This window comes from Toxorhynchites rutilus, chromosome 3 (genome assembly GCF_029784135.1).
Source record: "Toxorhynchites rutilus septentrionalis strain SRP chromosome 3, ASM2978413v1, whole genome shotgun sequence".
In the NCBI taxonomy this organism is placed as follows: domain Eukaryota; kingdom Metazoa; phylum Arthropoda; class Insecta; order Diptera; family Culicidae; genus Toxorhynchites; species Toxorhynchites rutilus.
In genome coordinates, this window is record NC_073746.1 from 198948486 (window position 1) to 198967501 (window position 19016).

Genomic DNA, 19016 nt, shown 5'->3' on the forward strand with positions numbered 1-19016 from the left:
CTGGTGTTTCCTCCACATCTTCACACTCCGGACAGAGTGGCGACGTTGCGTGCCCGAACCGGTGCAAATATTGCCTGAAGCAGCCATGTCCAGACAGGAACTGTGTCAGATGAAAATTCACCTCCCCGTGCTTCCTGTTCAGCCAGGTCGATAGTACCGGTATGAGCCCATACGTCCACCTGCCTTTCTCCGCCGTGTCCCATTCCTGCTGCCACTTCAAGAGTGATTCTACTCTCGCTGTTTTCCGGATACCCCTGATTTCCTTTCGTCTGTAGCACTCTCTGTCTTCCGCCAGAGTGATGCCAATAGGGATCATGCCGGCGATAACGCAGACTGCCTCCAACGAGATCGTCCCATACGCGCTCGCAACTCTCATCGCCATGAGCCGAAACGTACGGTTCAGTTTTCTACGATTCCGGTGGGTTTCGAGAGCCGCCGACCAGGCTGGTGCTCCGTACCGCAGTATGGACGAGGATACAGCAGCCAGGAGACGCCTTTTGCTACTGCAAGGTCCTGCGTTATTCGGCATTATTCTCGCTATCGCGCTAATGGACTTCTCTGCTTTCTCGCAGACGTAGTCGACGTGGTTGTTGAAATTCAGCCGGTCGTCGATCATAACTCCCAAGTATTTCAACCTACGCTTAGAAGTTATCACGTGTTCCCCGACTGTGATTTCCGCTCGCTGCACGGCTTTGCAGTTACTCACCAACAATACTTCCGTTTTATTATGAGCAATCTGCAGTTTCGCTGCTTGCATCCAGTTCTCTACTGAGACGATGGACTCGATTGCAAGCATCTTCACCTCTTCGAGTGTCTCGCCTGCCACTGTGAGAGCGATATCATCCGCGAAGCCCACGATCTCCACGCCTTTGGGAAGCTTCAGATTCAGTACTCCGTTATACATTACGTTCCAGAGCGTTGGGCCCAGGATAGAGCCTTGTGGTACTCCGGCCGTTATATTCAACGTTGTCTGCCCCGTGCTCGTCTCGTAGACTAGGACGCGGTTCTGGAAGTAGCTTCCTAGAATTCTGCACAGGTACCCAGGAACCTTCATACGGTGTAGGGACTCGGCAATGGCTTCCCAGCTAGCGCTGTTGAAAGCATTCCTCACGTCGATCGTTACTATAGCACAATGTCGGTCGCCCCTCCGCTTTTGCTGTGACGCCTTCTCTGCCTTTTCAACCACTGTCCGGATAGCATCAACGGTGGACCTACCTTTCCGGAATCCAAACTGCATCTTTGACAGACCATGGTCACTCTCCGTACATTTCGTCAGTCTGTTGAGGATAATCCTTTCCAAGAGTTTCCCAAGAGTATCCAGCAGGCATATAGGCCTATAGGATGTTGGTACCCCCGGGGGCTTTCCTGGTTTTGGCAGCAACACTAACTTTTGGATCTTCCATTTCTTAGGAAAGTGACCATCATCCAAGCATTTCTGTAGCACTATCCTGAAAATGTCCGGGAACGCCTGAATCGCCGTTTTCAAGGCCGCGTTGGGGATTCCGTCGGGGCCGGGCGCTTTGTTTACCTGCAGTCTCTTCGCCACTGCTACCAGTTCTTCACTGGAAACTTGAGAACGTTCGGTAGCTATTTCGGCGTACGGTGTCGGTGGCCATATCGTAGGATCATGCATCGGAAATAAACCCTCCACAATGACCTTCAGCTTCTCGGGACACGATTCGACGGGCGTCACAGGTCCTCTGATCTTCGCCATCACGACTCGATACGCGTTGCCCCATGGGTTGGCATCTGCATCTCGGCACAGCTCCTTGAAACAGTTCGCTTTGCTCAGTGTAATTCCCCGTTTCAAGGCGGCTCTAGCTGCTCGGTACACCGTATTTCGTTCCTCTCTATCAGCGCTATTTCGTGCTCTCTGAACGCGTCTTCTGGCTTGAAGACAGCTAGCGCGAAGGTTGCGAAGAGAGTCGTTCCACCAGTAAGCTGGGCGTCTTCCATTTTTTGGTACAACTTTCCTCGGCATGGTAGTGTCGCATGCTCTCACCAGTAGATCTGTCAACTTTTCTGCGTTCCAATCTGAAGCTCCGCCAGCTAGACGAAGTGCTTCGACGAAAAGGTCATTGTCGAAAGCATTCGTCTTCCACTTCCGCTCACCGCTTGTTGTCCTCCGAACTAGCACGTGGTTTCGTTGACCGATTCTGTACCGGATCGCCTGGTGATCACTGTGCGTATACGACTCGCACACTTTCCACTCCGTACTCGCCAACAGCGACGGACTGCAAAAAGTAACGTCGATGATGGATTCGCGCCCATCTTTCCGGAAAGTGCTAGTGGTACCTTCGTTTAGTAACGTTACTTCCAGCTTTGCTAGAGCTTCCAGTAGACTGTACCCTCTGATGTTGGTGCATCTACTTCCCCACTCCACAGCCCACGCGTTGAAGTCGCCTCCAATGACGATCGGTGTTCTACCGATTAGTTCCTCGGTCATTGCGTCTAGCATCTGGTGGAATTGCTCAGTTGTCCATCTCGGGGGTGCGTAGCAACTACACATGAAGATTCCATTAATTTTGGCGATTACGAAACCTTCATGTGAACCTCCAACCACTTCCTGGATAGGATATCTGCCCATCACCTGTATTGCAGCAATCCCTAAGCTATCCGTCGCCCAGCTGCCATTATCACGGGGTACTCGGTACGGCTCCGCTATGATTGCAACATCGCATTTTGTCTCTGTTGTCGACTGCCACAACAGTTGCTGAGCTGTGTTGCAATGGTTCAGATTGATCTGAATTATCTCCGTTACTGCGATTCTGCTAACGCCTTCTTATACGAGGGACACTTGAAGCTTCCTGTCGCATGGTCGCTGCCGTTCTCTGGTTTGCAGAGCAAGCATTTCGGTTGCTTCGTGCAGTCTCTCGCAACATGCCCTTTCTCACCGCATCTCCTGCACAGTTCAGACCTGTCGGGGCCTGTGCAGCTTCTTGCCTGATGTCCAAAGCCCATGCACTGGAAGCATCTCTCCATCCGCTTGGCCACCCGGGGCACCATCTTCAGCGAGCAAACCGACCAGCCAACTTTTATTTTGGTCGTTTCTACCATCTTATTGGCTGCGACTGTTGAGAGCCGTATCGACGCCGTCTGCGTGCCACCATACGCCTTCCTCATACGGATCGTCATTGGTGTATTGTCCAGCTTACACTGTTCTATTAACTCGCGCCTTAACTCCTCGTCTGTCGTGATTTCGTCGAGATTTCTGCATTCGACCACTGATTCCTGGGATAGAGCCCTCACCTTCGCCTCCTCACCGAGCGACTTCGCAACCAGTTCCTTGAAGGCTGAACTTTTGACCGCCGGATCCCTCTTGAGCTCGAAGAGCATCTCTCCTTTCTGGGTGCGCCTGGTTTTCACCACATTCTCTCCCAGTTCTTTCAACTCCGGATCGTCTCTCACTTTCCGCAGGAGTGATGCGTAAGTCACTCCTTCCTTCACCTCGACGATCAGAGCATCTCCCTTACTTCGCTCTCGTCTGGGCCTGGTTTTTTTTGTCTCCTGCACACCTTTCTTCTTTTCTTCTTTCTTCTTCCGTTTCTCCGTCTGTTTTTCGACAGTTCGCCATCCACTGCCTTCACCTTCCTTTTTGTTTTCCAGGTTGTCATTTTTAACCTTCTTCAGGTCTTCTTCATCCCCTGGGGTATCCCTCTTCCTTTTGTCCGATCGTGGGTTTCGTGGCGTCTTAGGCGTATCCTGTATCTCGACGGACATCTTCTCCCTTGCTTCAGCGAGTGCTTTTTCAACAACCTCTGCTCGCGTGATCATCTCCTTCTGTTCGCGGTCAGCAGCCGTAACGGCGGATTTGATGCTTGTGACTAAATGTTTGATCTTAGTATGGACATTGTTTTTGTCCTTAATGAACTCGTAGAGCTCGTTCACTTTTTTCTTGACCTCCATCAAGCTTGACCTCCCGACCTGCAGCCCTTCTAAAGAAGTGGTGGTGTTGGCTTTATGCGTTAGCACTTGTATCAGGCTAGTCTCTCCTTGTTGTGGATGCTGTTGGTGTCCTATAGGATTCGCTATGGCTGTCTGGTTGCGAATTGGTGATCTCTGGAGCTTACCGCTCCTTGCGAACACGCTCGCCTCTCCCGTTGGTGTGTCTTCATTACCGTCGTTTCGTCTGTTGAATTGTTCGATGATATTCATGTCTGTTGGGTCCCAACTTCGGGCCGCTATCTCCGCTCGTTGTACATAGTCGCTATCAGTGATCCCATGGTTGTCTATGCAAGCAGTGAGGCCATGCAGGGGTTGACACGGTCCTTCATAGGGACCGTGTTCAGAGCCAGATCAGCGCAAGTCAGGAATGTGACATCTGACGCCTAGTACCTAGTGCCTGAGCCTAGACGAGCATCGAACGTACCCGAAGACTTGCCAAGTTATTACCGGGACGGGGGCAATCGCACTATTAGCCTACACGCCGTTTCAGGAAGGTGTCACCCTTCCTTACTCAGGGAACAGGATAGCACGACTGTCAGCCTTTAGCGTCGTGTTGAAATCGTTTCCGTATCGTGTCCGTTTTCTATGTCGTAACCAGTATGTCGTAATCAGGATCTTACTGGCGTCAATCCTGATGTGCTTGGCACTCCTTTCGTGGCTCCTGTACACGGTATTTCCCCCGTGCAATCTCCAATAGGCTTTACCGCGCCCTTACTCGCGTTGTCACCCGATTAGTCGCCTCATACGACAGGGACAGGGACCAAGACCCGAAGTGCTATTCTAGGCCGGCAACTCCACGGCTATATATTGTCTGGTCGTGTATCCGGTTCCATGCTGCTCGCTCTCAGCTCTCTAGAGCACTGAGAGCAAAAGGCAGACAATCGGATATCCCCGTCCGGGATATCTTAGGTAGCCGTGATCCTGATCTTCTGCTTCATCTATACCTGTTCCTCAGAAACGCCGATGTCAACGTTTAATGATGTTTCCTTCTTTGTGTCCCTGTTTCGTATCCCTCCTATCCGATCTATAAACTTTTTACTTAGTCGCGGCAATACATACACACACTCTTTACAGATACACGGGCCAAAGGTTGTGCAGTCCACTGATGATTCAACAAAAGCCAAAGGTTGTACCGCTCATGACAACTCTACACGAGCTGATGATTGCGCCGGCTAGTGACCATTCTATCCTGGATTCCTCGAGAAGACGCACCACGCTAGATATGGGGTACAGACTAGGGGGGCGTTGCTGATTAATGGTCAGCTGCATCCCAATAGGAAGTATCCCGTGTCGGGCACAGGTACAGATCATTGAAGACAGCAACATCACAATTACGAAAACACTTGTAATACTAACCTCGAGCCAACCGCGAGTAATCGGTTACATATTACTAACATAGTTATAAGGCAAACATTGTCGAAATATTGAACTCCCGGCCCCGTCAGGTTGACGCCATATGAGCCTTAATAAAAATATATATTTTGGATAAAAAAAAAAAAAAAAGTATCTCATGTCATCTGAATAATCTCTTGTAAAAAAATCTCTTGTGTAAAAGTGTTAATCATTTCGGATACACATTTATTGCATCAATGGCAAGAGTGTCTCATATTCAACGGATAATAAAAAAATAAATTATGAATTTATTAAACTTAATATGATTAACTTTTGAAGACTGTTTCGTTGAAATCTTCAAAGGCGTTTTTAACAGTTGAGTTCATTCACATAATTTTTGAGATTAGCGCCAGATTTGTATTTCTTATAAATTTGATGTGCCTTCTGTTTTTTTTTATTTTTTAGATTCTTTATGTTCTGATTAAACCAAATAGGATATTTTGTGTTTATGTTTCTTCTTTTTCGTCTTGTTGGTATCTCCTCCTCTATAATTTCATCAATCATCGAATAAAAAAGTTGCCACTGCTACTTCACTGTTTTCCACACTTCTTAATAAATCCTACCAATTGATATAGTTAAGCTTACACCTAATTGATTGGTAATTTGATTTAGTGTAATCAGAGACTTCCTCGAATTCATAATAAAATAATTTTTGGATGTTATATATAAATACAGATTATTCGATAGCTGTGTGGAAAGCTTCAGTTTTCCAAAGTGGAGTTGATGATTTTTTTTCCCAAAATGTATAATATATTTTATTAAGGCACATGTGGCGTTAGCCTGACGAGGTTAGTATAAACTGACCAGACGTCCCGCGTTACGCGGGACAGTCCCGCATTTCAACAAAATGTCCCGCGTAGGATTACGTCCCGCGAAACGTCCCGCATTTGGCAAAAGGAACGAAAATGTCCCGCGATATCAATATATTTCAGTATTACAATTTGATCATGTTGATTTTCTTAAATGGATGAACCTCAAAATAAAACTTTCATTTGTCAGACTGTTCAAGAGCGCTTCCAATGCATTCAACGATTAATACGTTGAGCTGGTTTCATCGTGCCGACAGTGGACTTTTTGTTTAGAGAGTGTTAACAGGAAACGACAGCAACAAAATCGGAAAATAGATTTTTATAAGGATTTGATTTTTATAAAGATTTATTTTTAAGATTTTTATAAAGATTTATAATGATTTTTATAAAAGTCCCCTATTGATCCGCAGGGACCAACTTGAGTCGAACGAAAAGTTCATCTTTGGTCCTCTAGCTCGGTCAGGGATTAACGTGTTAAATAAGCCGGAAGAACTAGTGTATGCTGGACAGGAAGAGGTAGGGTTGTTTAATAAAGTATCGCAAATGAAGCAAATGTTGGCCAGAACCTCAATCATGGCTGATGAAAAGATGTATGTCGATATGTTCTTTTACCTTTCCGTGGCTTTGGTAGTCAGCTATCTTTGGCCATTCGCTTAAAAGTTTTCTATAGGCCGAAGCTGGGGTGTGTTGGGAAGGTTGGCGGTCTACGCGACAATGTTTATCTTCAGCCGATCCATTATCCATTTTCCAGTAATCTTTTGGCATAATGGGCTGATCCCCGTTTCGGCATAAAGACCACATCACCTTCGCAAGTTTCGGCAAGCACTCGAAAGAAGAGCGGCTTGGACATTCCCTTCTCGTCTGTCAGAGAAGGACCTTCTTCGAGAATTTGATGTGGATGATATATTCGACGTCATCGCTTACCTGGGCAACGTAAAGTACCCGGTCCCCGGCCATTCGTTGGATTCTAGCATCAAGCACGTCTCGTCTTTCATTATGAGCACGAAAAGAAGTTTTTCACTTCTTTCGCCGGTGCTGGTGAACACCTGAAGTTACTCCTTCTGGGTGATTGCCTGCTGCTCAGATACTGCCGGTCTCGTCTGACGCTTCCGCATAAAAATGTCCATTTTGGCCAGATTCTCCTTCACCGTGTGGCCGGTTGTTTCGATCTCCCGGCTTAAGGAGCGACAGGGAGAGGATTTTGTAAATACCAGATCGGCTATGTCTGGCGGACATAAAGTGTCTCAGGATGTCCAACTCCTTTGCTGTGGGGTGAAGCTGATAGTATGAAAAAATCTTGAAGTTGCTTGACAGTGCTGCTGCTGCTTATCAACAGCCTTGAATAATTTTTGTTGTAGGCTTAATAAACGTATATTTTTGTCATGCCAATCGGAAAATAGTCCATTTTTTTAATGCATACGTTAACACTAAATTGGATGAAAAATGGATTGAAATTTTCGAGCATTCCATTCGGTAATTTGAAGACAATTGATGAATTTGAATCGTGCTTGCCAGGCTTAAATGCTATAACTGAGTCAGTGATTTTCAGGCGTAAACAAAATCTAAACAACAGAAAAATTACAACTGAATGACGATACTTAGAAAGAAATAATACAGATCAGATTTAATTGCGAGGACACATGAACAGTGTTTCACGAATAAATGAGACTCGCTAAACTATGGTTTATTTTCACATAACGTATATACATAACGTTTTGTTATTTGTGTCCCGCGTTAGACCTTTGACCATCTGGTCACTTTAGGTTAGTATTACAAAGATTCTCATAATTGGGATGTTGCAGTCTCCAGTACTATGTGTATGTGGCCGACACGGGATACTTCCTATTGGGGTGCAACTGACCATTGATCAGCGACGCCCCCCGAGTTGATGATTCAGTCACACAGAAATATTCGGTCATATTTGTCAACAAGAAATCCAAGAAGTATTGCTGTCGATTATAATCATTGTTTATTTAATTCAATCTAAGACCGGTTATTTTATCAAAAATAAATTGCAGAGTTTCATTATCACCAACAACTTCTATCTATATAAGTAAAAATGTGTCGCCAAGCGCAAAACCCAAAGAAGATGAGGTTCGATTTGAGCCGTTTTTATATTGTTGTGTTCGTCTCCGCCCATAGATAAATGTTATGATGAGAAAAAGTTATGAAAGTTTTGAAAAGTTCGAGAGAAAGTTCGAAAAAAATAGTAATTCACATATGTTCCACAATGACATTTTTGTTAGTCCAATTGGATTTCGTGTTTGCGAAATTTAGATTCGTGTTCCGTTAGTGTGAAGCGAAAACGATTCTCAGGTGAAAAATAAAGATTATGCATGAAAATTTACTTTTCTGTATCAAACATGTATTCTATGTAACGGAGAAGCATGTTATTTGCGAATGAATCGAGAATATTGAGCGAAAATTGTATCTAAAAATAAATTTATATTATAATGGCGAGTTTTGGTAGAAGTAATAGGACATTTTGTTACGAATTACTATGGTGCGGCAGCTCTCAGCCCCGGAGAAAAAGATTTACTGGTTCCATAAGGGAACACAGTTTAAGCCCTCAGGCGTTATCTATGACCGTGTAGGGGTGGACGCGAAAGATCTCTTTTGAGTCCTCGGGTCTTAGGGTCGTCGCGTGAGCTGTGTGGGGAGGCTTCCGGATTTGGGTTAGCGAAAGAAGTAGTTTTTATGTTAACAAATTTATTGGCTCACGGAAAATTCTCAAATTTCCAGTGGTTGATGGCTTTTGGCTGACTGGTGGTGATCGGGTACGGCGTAATCGGGAATGGCATCGGTTGATGTGGGATAACGGAGATCGGCAGCTGACGTGATGTGAAGTTCTCCGTCGGTTATTTCTCCGGATCGTGATTTCGGCGGGAAGTCGCAACCTCCGTGTCGTCCTTGGCGATTAGCGAGTAAAGCGTGACAAGAAACTCGCGACACTTCGCCTGCGTAGCTCCTTTGCAGTGAGCCGTGTCAGCACAGGGATGAGGGCGAGACAGGCACACTCTTTTCGTTGGTCCTTGGCGTTTAGCTGAGTAACTTGATTACCAGCGAACAGGGCTATTTCAGCAGGTTTCACCGCCTAATATGTCGGTTTCACAACGAGGTATTACACCACAAAAAAGTAGGTAAAGTTGTATATAAACTTCGATTTGCTTTTTTGATCGGCACACTTTCGCGGTCTAAACCAAAGAGAGCTCAATTCCTTTCGAATTCCTTTCTCAAGCCTCCTTCTTACCTTCTCCCAAAATTCTTTCCTTCCCACCATTTCATTTTCCTGCCGTTCCAATCTGTCATCCCTTCCCCTTATCCATCGTAGCCACCTAGTGGTTATTTCCACCCAACCACCCACCATTGCAGAGATTCAAAATTTAATAGGATTTTCCTGTTGGTTTGGATCCTTACAGTTTGCTGTCGACGAATATTGTTTTGGTTAGTAAATGAAAATTGTAAAAATCAATCAATGGAGAGTTCTTCAATTTAACCCTCGAACGGTCGCTCGGTAAGAAAACGTGAATGTTTGAAAGAACTCGTATAAAAAAAATATTTTGATCGGATGAAGTTCAGCATACAAATAAATCAAAATAAATTACCCATTCGTCTTTTATCGTATTGACACCTCTTTATTATACTTTATAAGGCTTTTATTATCTGCGATGACTTAGCCACCCAGTGTCCGCGGATAATCGGGACTCTTCTCGTTGAGCCACGTTTCGGAGCATTTGTATGCCTCATAGGATGCATCGGAACAAGCATGATGATACTCGGTGATGTGAGTGTTTATCCCACCGACGATCGGATACTGTAAAATTAGCTGCTCATTTACATAAGATCCTCCACTTTTTTCCGGCAGGTTGTGTTGCTGCGGAGGAGGAGTAGGTTTTCGATTTAATTTTGGGAAGGTGTGTTATACATTTCTTCCTAAGTAATAAAATGTTTACAATTCGATGAAAGGACATAGACTGAATTTCAAGCTTGCGTTTACGTTTCTGGATACGTTTCCATTCTTTGCTAGTATTTTTTACAGCATGAACAGCAGATCTATTGTAATAACAAAGAAAGTTATTGTTTTTTTTGCGCCTGGTACACATAATAGAGATTCCAATGAAAGAGCATTTCGCAATTCAATCTTCAGCTATCACTAACCGGCGTAGTCGTGACCATGCGGGGTCTGGAAAAAAATCATAATTAGAATTTTTCCCTTTATTTTTTATTGCAACCGTATTCTCTTTCCACTGTAAGTCATCATCGTTTTTGTTTACTTCAATTAAATCAAACACAATTTGAAGAAATAAACCGCACTGTCTGTGATGTGCGAATGCTTCCTTGTCTTGACACATTCTAAACCTCCCAAGTCACGTGATACATTGATTGAAGTCGTAGCACAGATGGATACCACGAGTATAATATGTTTACATATACATAATATCTGGATGCACGATCGCTTTTGAGCATTCACACACAAAACTCGTGGATTGTTTTCATTCCAGATTAGAATTTTCAATTTCGTCATATTGTTGAAAATTTTTTTTTGTTCTTCATTGTCCTCGCGTTTAACGCGACAGTTCAGGAAAATGCGCATGTCAATGGTTGGAGCGATGATATTACGACGACGAAGAGACGGCACGAATTTTCACGAAAAAAGTTGCTGTCCACATTTGGAGGGGAAAATTCGTCTATGTGAACGTACAATTTACGGACAAAGATGTGCATAGCGAAGGAGAATACACAGGAGATTCTAAAATCTATACGATTTGTCGACTTATGGCCGTGTTTTTGCTGCTGTAAACCTATTTTTCATCATAGTCATTTTCAAGTGTATAAATGGAATGAATATTAAAGCATAACTATTAACTTTTGTTTATTTCTCTCTCTCTCTCTCTCTCTCTCTCTCTCTGATACTAACACCGATTGTGCAAGACGATATCGGCATCGGAACGTTCGGCTCACAGATTCTCTCCCATTCTGATATGAGCAAAGCGGGTCACCTATCTGTTACCGGTTCACCAAATTAACGATTTATCGAATATGTTCGATGTTCGATATTAACACATCAACCTATAAATTTGCCTAAATTTAAACCTGACACAATTCGTTGCAGAAATAGGTGTCAAAGTTTGTTCCATTTAGATTGACTGGTGGTCATGATGTTCTGGGATATGTGTGTTAAAGTAAAGCTGGAGTCATCGACATATCATAAAATTATTTCGATATAGTTTATCTTCTAATCGAAATAGAAAAATTGTCTAATCGTAGACAATACCGCAAAATAAAAAGTTCCCGCGCATTTGTCGAAATCTGGAAGTTATAAGTGTTTCCTCTCTGTCTGACAAGTATGAGGTTAACCTTTAATTTCTTCCATCATAACACGAAACGCTGCTCTGCTGTGTGCTGGAAAAACAGCACAAAATGGAAAAATCCGAATGGAAAAGCAACAAAACACGAAGATGAAAATATAGGTAGCAGCAGCAGGAGCAATAGCGCCAACACTACCATGAGCATTAGCCGTACATGCAAAAGCAGAAACACTAACAAGAGCACAGGAGAAGTTCGCGTTGAAGAAATCTAATGAATATTTCGTTATAGTGAAATACTTTTTCCGGGATGATCTTAGTTCTATTTCATTCTACTGAAATCGGAAAAATCAGTTCAGTTGAATGTTTGACGTCGCGTTGCTAACATTATCTTTTTCGTATGTTTTTTATTTTGACCGTGAATTATTGTAACTGGAAAATAACAACTTTTGAATGATGATACAACGAGGAATGCTGAGATTTGTTATGAAAGCAAATAGTGAAGTGTTTCTGTATTCTGTTGCAGTTTTTTTTCGCTATATTCAAGAATATTGATTTTTCCAGAGCACTGGAAATGAAGGAAGCTCGTTAAGTGAACAGTGAAATTACGTATTTTGATGTATTTATACGTATGACAGACTGTGCGGATAAAACAGGAAAAATGCACTGGAATGTACCTTATGGTTTAGATGACATGGATATCATGAATCTGCTATTCAAACAGCGTGATGCAACGTGAATGGGGATACAACATCTAAATGCACCAGAAATAGTTTGTGTGTGTTAAACTTTGGCATTTTCTCAAAACGTGAAAATGTGGAATATAATATCACATGATAAATATCAACATTTATATGTAGGCCAAAACGTGTTTCTATGGTCGGACGATACTTTGATTAAATGTATTTGAGTTCTAGTAATTAAAAATCGAACATACATTATGCGGACCTGCAAGAAATAAATAAATCGATTCGACGATAACGAATGAAATGTTGATAAGAAAACATATGAAGCAACGATGGAATCTCAATCAGTTCATAGTTAGTTATACGGCAGTTTTTGTTAGAAAAATACATGTTTTCGTGAACAAGAGAGTGAAAACTACAACCATGTGATGTTGGTCAAGTTTTTAGTAAATGAAAACATGATGTCTGAAGCAGGATTTGATATTTTATCAAACAGAACACGGTATGCAATTAGACCAAAAGGATAATTTGATTGTGCAGGAACCATACAGTGAGCATAAAAAGCAGACAGAAGAAATGAAAAATGTGTATCTTTTCCGGCATGCCTTACAACTTCGAGCTTGTCATGGATACTTGGAATGGGAAACAGAACGCGTTCAATGTATTATTAGTTGCAACTCCATGATATATGGCTAAAAAGGAGAGAAGACATGATTTCAGGCTAATGAATCAAGAAAAACAATATAACCTGCGCATTCCCAGTTACAGCCAAAAAGTGAGTATCGATAATTTTTTATATTCATTCTGGATTTAAATCTAGTTGATTATGCATTATCATTAAAGCTTTAATGATTGTAGAACCTAGTCAACGTCGGGATAGGATCAAAGTTCCGCTAATTCAACCTTGCTCGATTATTTGTCCTCAATTTTATCCTCTATTCGCATGGTGGTTTTGATTGCATAACATTTTGCTATAAAGGAATGGCACCATGCTTGAGAAGGACCGCATACATGCTTTGTGTAATTGTGTAAAAGCATATCTTCAGACGAATTTCGTATGTTTGCTTTACATTAGTGTTTGTGAGCCATTTCCGCCTTATTATTTTTCTGAGTGAAATTGGCTATAACATGGTCTATGTATGTAAGCTGATTCTCATGTATGATAAAATTCGCCAACATAACCTAACCATCTCTAGAAGCAAAATATCGTAGCAGTCAAAAGTGAAATCAAAAAAAAAATTCCTTGAGGTTAACGTTTCATAATCAATATTATGTCAAACCAAAATTCTGGTTTTGTTTTTTTGAATAGCACATAGCCTGAATTATTCGTTATTTGTGTTAGATCAGTTTTGTGTGTCACCCGACTGTAATGAAAATAAGGAAATATTTCCATGTCACCGTGCTTTAATGTACGATCGAACTATCTCGGCCCAATAAAAATAAAGCAAAACTCCATGGCGAAAAGAGGTCACTTCTTGCTCTTCCGGAATAACTATATTTGCCTTATCTCTGATACATACTTATGAGTTCGATTGTCCATAACAAAACAAAAAATTGGATCACACAAAATTTATTAATCAAAATTAACCCTCTTTAACAAACATATGTCATGTTAATAGTGAGATTAAGTATAACATATTTGAGTTGACAACCGTCACCCATTGGACTTCCGGCGCACTCGTTTTCGCCAGATGAAAACTGCGTCCGTGAGCTATAGAGGAAATAAAACACTTCTCAGCCGCAGCATGAATTGTGAGTGAAAACATTCAAGAGTATGATGTAGTTTTTAACTAACGACACTGTCGATTCGGATCAGAAACAGCCGAAAAAGAGAATTATTTTACCTTTACAATAAAAACGCAGACATCAACCAATCAATTAAAATGTTGAGATTAGTATGGGATACAAAAACGTTGTAGCTTGCTTACCAAATCCGTTCGTTTCACACTTCAGCCACCTACCAAACGTCGTGCACTTTCTGAACTGTTTTGATGGGGAATTGTGTTTTCTTTCACATTGTCGGATGCATAAAATTTAAGTGAAGCTGGTCGATAGGGTGCTTTCTTCCATCTCTTTATCTTCCTAAACTGCAGTTTTTTATGGATTGGGGATGTTGAGAAAAAATAATACGTCATTATGTTCCATTATACCCCGATCGGCTGCAATTCCGCTATTTTTGTCCCTTTTGGGTATGGATCACGGCCACCATTGTTGAACTATTGTGGCATGTCCCATTTTTTCTACTGCACTTCAAGCTTACCTACTGTTCATTGAGTGTCCAGGTAAAAATAAGAAAAAACCCGGTCTTGACAGCGAATAATCTCTAGACGCTAGAAAACGTAATTTATTTCATTCATATACATTTACAGTAGAAAAAATAAGATTAACAATTCGGTTCAATTCTCGGCGGATTACTGTGTGTGTCCAAACTTTTCGGCATTACGAGCGACTAATTGTTCAAATTTTGGGCTGCGGTCTACTAACGTTGACTGTATCAAAAAGTCATTAGAAAATGATTGTAGAACTAGACGATAAAACGAAGTATTAACCCTCCCCTTCTCGCGCGCAAAATCATATCTCGTATACTCGCGCACGGTGTCACAGACTGTGTATGTCTCTATAATTTTGTTATTGTGTATTTTTAGGCGTTGTTTGTATAGTCAAAAAAGATATAATTAAATTAAAAAACTACTGGAAATATTTTTTCTTCAACTTCATTCTTGACTTCGCTTGAGTATATGAGGTTTAATTAAAGGAAAAAATAGATCATACTAATAAATATTCAATGATCTATATATCTACTAGCTGTACACTGCCACGCTTTGCTGTGGCACATTGTGGTTGCATGGTTGAGTTGAATTTTTCATTTTTTTATTTTATAACAATCCTAGTTGTGTTTGGTTGTTTTGTATATTGTATCATAGTTTGAGCTCAGTCGGTTCCGTACTTTTCGAGTTTTTAACGCGCACACAAAAGAACAGAAAACTTTTATATATATAGAGATAGGTGAGGGAAATCGCTAAATTTTAAATCATTTCGAAACACAATTTCAGTTCATGATTTTGTCAAACAAGTGGAAAAAAATGTTTCCTTCACATAGAACACATATTTATTACTGAATAGTCGATTTTCATTAGAAGTTCAATTTCAAAAACGCACTCTGGTCATATATTAATTCATCCTTCTTCCAATTTTCCAGTTTTTTATGCCGCAACAACACTCCTTGAAGTGAATTGTATATTGTGTACAACTTTGAGCTCAAACGGTTCCGTACTTTTCGAGTTTTTGACGCTTACACAAACGAACAGAACATTTTTATATGTATATGTATAGAGATATATGATCTATATATATATATACATATATATATATATATATATATATATATATATATATATATATATATATATATATATATATATCGAGTCATACTATGGCTTGTTGGAAAGGTATTTTATAGTCCTTGACAGTGTTTTGTTTAGTCGTTCGTGAGTTATAGTGTCGCAAATATGGAGCTAAATAAAGAGAAAATCCGACTTATTTTACAGTACTACTATGACAAAGGCAAAAATGCATCTCAGGCTGCCAATAAAATTTGTGCAGTTTATGGACCCGATACAGTTTACATTTCCACCGCACAACGATGGTTTCAACGTTTTCGTTCTGGTGTAGAGGTCGTCGAAGATGTGCCACGCTCCGGAAAAAATTGCGACAAAATCGCTGAATTAGCCGAGAATAGTAGCATAGTAGCATAGTAGCAGCCGTAGCATCGGCCAAGAGCTGGGGATAAGTCATCAAACCGTTATTAACCATTTGAAGAAGCTTGGATTCACAAAGAAGCTCGATGTAGATGGTGTAGAGGTCGTCGAAGATGTGCCACGCTCCGGAAAAAATTGCGACAAAATCGCTGAATTAGCCGAGAATAGTAGCATAGTAGCAGCCGTAGCATCGGCCAAGAGCTGGGGATAAGTCATCAAACCGTTATTAACCATTTGAAGAAGCTTGGATTCACAAAGAATCTCGATGTATGGGTGCCACACACGTTGACGCAAAAAAACATCTTTGACCGTATCGATGCATGTGAATCGCTGCTGAATCGCAATAGAATCGACCCGTTTCTGAAGCGGATGGCGACTGGCGATGAAAAGATGGTCACTTACGACAACGTGAAGCGCAAACGGTCGTGGTCGAAGCCCGCTGAAGCGGCTCAGACGGTGGCCAAGCCCTCATTAACGGCCAGGAAGGTTCTGCTGTGTGTTTGGTGGAATTGTCAAGGAAAAATCTATTATGAGCTGCTTCCCTATGGCCAAACGCTCAATTCGGACCTGTACTGCCAACAACTGGACCGCTTGAAGGTAGCACTCATGAAGAAGAGGCCATCTTTGATAAACAGAGGCCGCATTGTCTTCCATCAGGACAACGCCAGGCCACACACTTCATTGGTGGCGCGCCAGAAGCTCCGGGAGCTCGGATGGGAGGTTCTTTTGCATCCGCCGTATAGTCCGGACCTTGCACCAAGTGACTACCACCTGTTTTTGTCCATGGCGAACGAGCTAGGTAGTCAGAAGTTAGCCACAAAAGAGGCCTGTGAAAATTGGCTATCCGAGTTTTTTTTTTCAATAAGGAAGCGAGCTTCTATAACAGGAGTATTATGAAGTTGGCATCTCGTTGGGAACAAGTCATCGAACAAAACGGCGCATATTTGACTTTAAACAGATGATTGTAACTAATTTTATGAACAAATGAAAATTCAAAAAAAATACCGCAGGACTTTTTTGACAGCCTAATATATTAAAATGGATTTCTGTCTGTCTGTCTTTCTGTCTTTTCGATTCTTATGGACTCGGAAATTACTGAACCGATCGACGTGAAAATTTGTATGTAAAGGATTTCGGGGCCGAGGAAGGTTCTTCTGATGGTTCAAGATCCCTCCCCCCTCTCTAAGGGGGGAATGCCATACAAATGAAACACCAATTTTTGCATAACTCGAGAACTAAACATGTAAACGGAGCCAAATTTGGTATGTGGAAGTTTTAGGGGGCAAGAAATGCTTTTATGGTGATTCAACACTCCTCTGAAAGAGGGGGGTTGCCCAATGAGGTACATATCGAGGTGGAGCAGTAGGCGAAGTATATCTGTATTGGCAAGCAAAATATCGTGTCGTAATTATTTTCATTCAATATGGAATGTATATGGAAGAAACAAAACAATGTTGAAAGTACTCACGATTGCATAATAATTTGAGCCAAAATTCTCATGAAATCATTCAACTTTTTGTTTTTTAACAAATGACAATTGTATCGTGGCTTATTTCGATCATTTATGTGGTAAAAAGGTCCAGAGGGCAGTCGTAGGCTTAGTTCTTGAAAGCAGTAACATACTGCTTTCTGTATATGTATATAAATGTATATGTATACAAATGTGTATTTTTAAATTATAAATTACTTCCCGAAAATAGCATTTTCTCATGGATGCGGTGTGCGACCAAAGATAAACACAACGACTGACGTCACTATTTGAGTAATAGTTATGGCAGCGCATGCTATGCCGCTCGAAACTCTACCATCTTCATCACCTTTCTTCCAGTACATTGGGGGCTGCCATACAAATGAATACAAAATACATAACAAAAATCAATTCCTCTAGTATTTGGTATGGCCCACTTTTGGCGTCCAGCACTTCCTGCAAGCACCAAGGCGAGATTTTTGGTCACTGTAGACGGAAGTACCTCCCAGATCTCCGTAATCGTCGTTTTAAGTTCCGCTTTGTTCCCTGATTTTTTATTCTTCAGATGATTCTTGATTTCTCACTAAAGGTCTGCTTGCTTCGGGTCATTATTCTGTTGAAAGTCGTAATCACGAAGAAGACCGGATTTCTGAACGGGATACTGCAGATTACGTTTCAGGAAGATCAATTAAGCAACCCAAATGCAGAATCTGAAGCACCGATCCTGGTTTCCTCCACGCCATCTGTCTTCCATCCGATTCAAAGAGATTGGTTTTCGGCTCATCCGTATAAAAAAAAACCTTGTTCTAGAACTCCTTAGGTCTGTTTACATATGCCTTAGCAAACTGTGGCGGTTTTTTCATATTCACCTTTGAGCTGAAATAATTTTCACGGCCAACACGACGTCTCAGGTTGTTCCTGTATGCTGCCCTCCGGATAGTGTCTGCGCAGACAGGTCTCCCAATGATGCCGGCCACTTTGGTAGTCAATTTAGGAATGTTTGTTTCATGGTTCTTTCGCAATGTTCGAACAATTACCCATTCATCATCAGAAGATAGGATCCGTTTGCGTTCTCTACCGGGAGATTTTCCATGGTTCCTTCGTATTTGCACTTGTTTATGATTTTCTTCACAGTAGAGTGGGTTTTTCCAACAGCAGCTGCTATTTCCTGCAATGTCTTTCAACGACAATTCATACTTATTATCGTTGTATGTGTAACAATATCTATATCTTTTATCTAACTTGCCATTTTGTTAAAAAAAAATTAACATAAAGAAAAACGAAAAACCAACACCGCCCAAGCTATGGTTAAGTGTGACACCAATTACTGATGAAACCTTTTGGGTTAATATTGATAAAAAAAATCCAAAAAGGGGGATTTCAGGTGAAAAATTCAAGCGCTGTATGATAGGAGACACTTTGAGGAATACTTTCGTTAAAAAAGTTTTGCGGTGAAATGCGGGTCAATTTTTATAAGTTCACCCGAAGCAAAATTAAACTTCCAAAATAGTACTTTGTGTGGAGTTAACACATACTGCAATCAACCGAATTTTGAAACTGACAACAAATGCAAATTCTCAGTAATTTAAGGTGTACACTCAATTTTGCGATGCCTAGAATAGATATTGTTTTCAATTTTTAGGAATAAACAA

General features: G+C 41.6%; 1 protein-coding gene across 11 annotated transcripts in view; it reads left to right on the plus strand.

The window, feature by feature from the left end:
* Positions 1–10817: 10817 nt before the first annotated feature.
* LOC129780179 (innexin shaking-B) overlaps positions 10818–19016 on the plus strand; it is a 139704-nt gene continuing 131505 nt past the window's right edge. For 3 of the 11 annotated variants that reach the window (XM_055788181.1, XM_055788180.1, XM_055788184.1), the window contains exon 1: positions 11654–12913. The gene's annotated coding sequence lies outside the window, so the exon portion shown is untranslated. The other 8 variants (XM_055788175.1, XM_055788176.1, XM_055788178.1 and 5 more) reach the window with 8 other exon arrangements.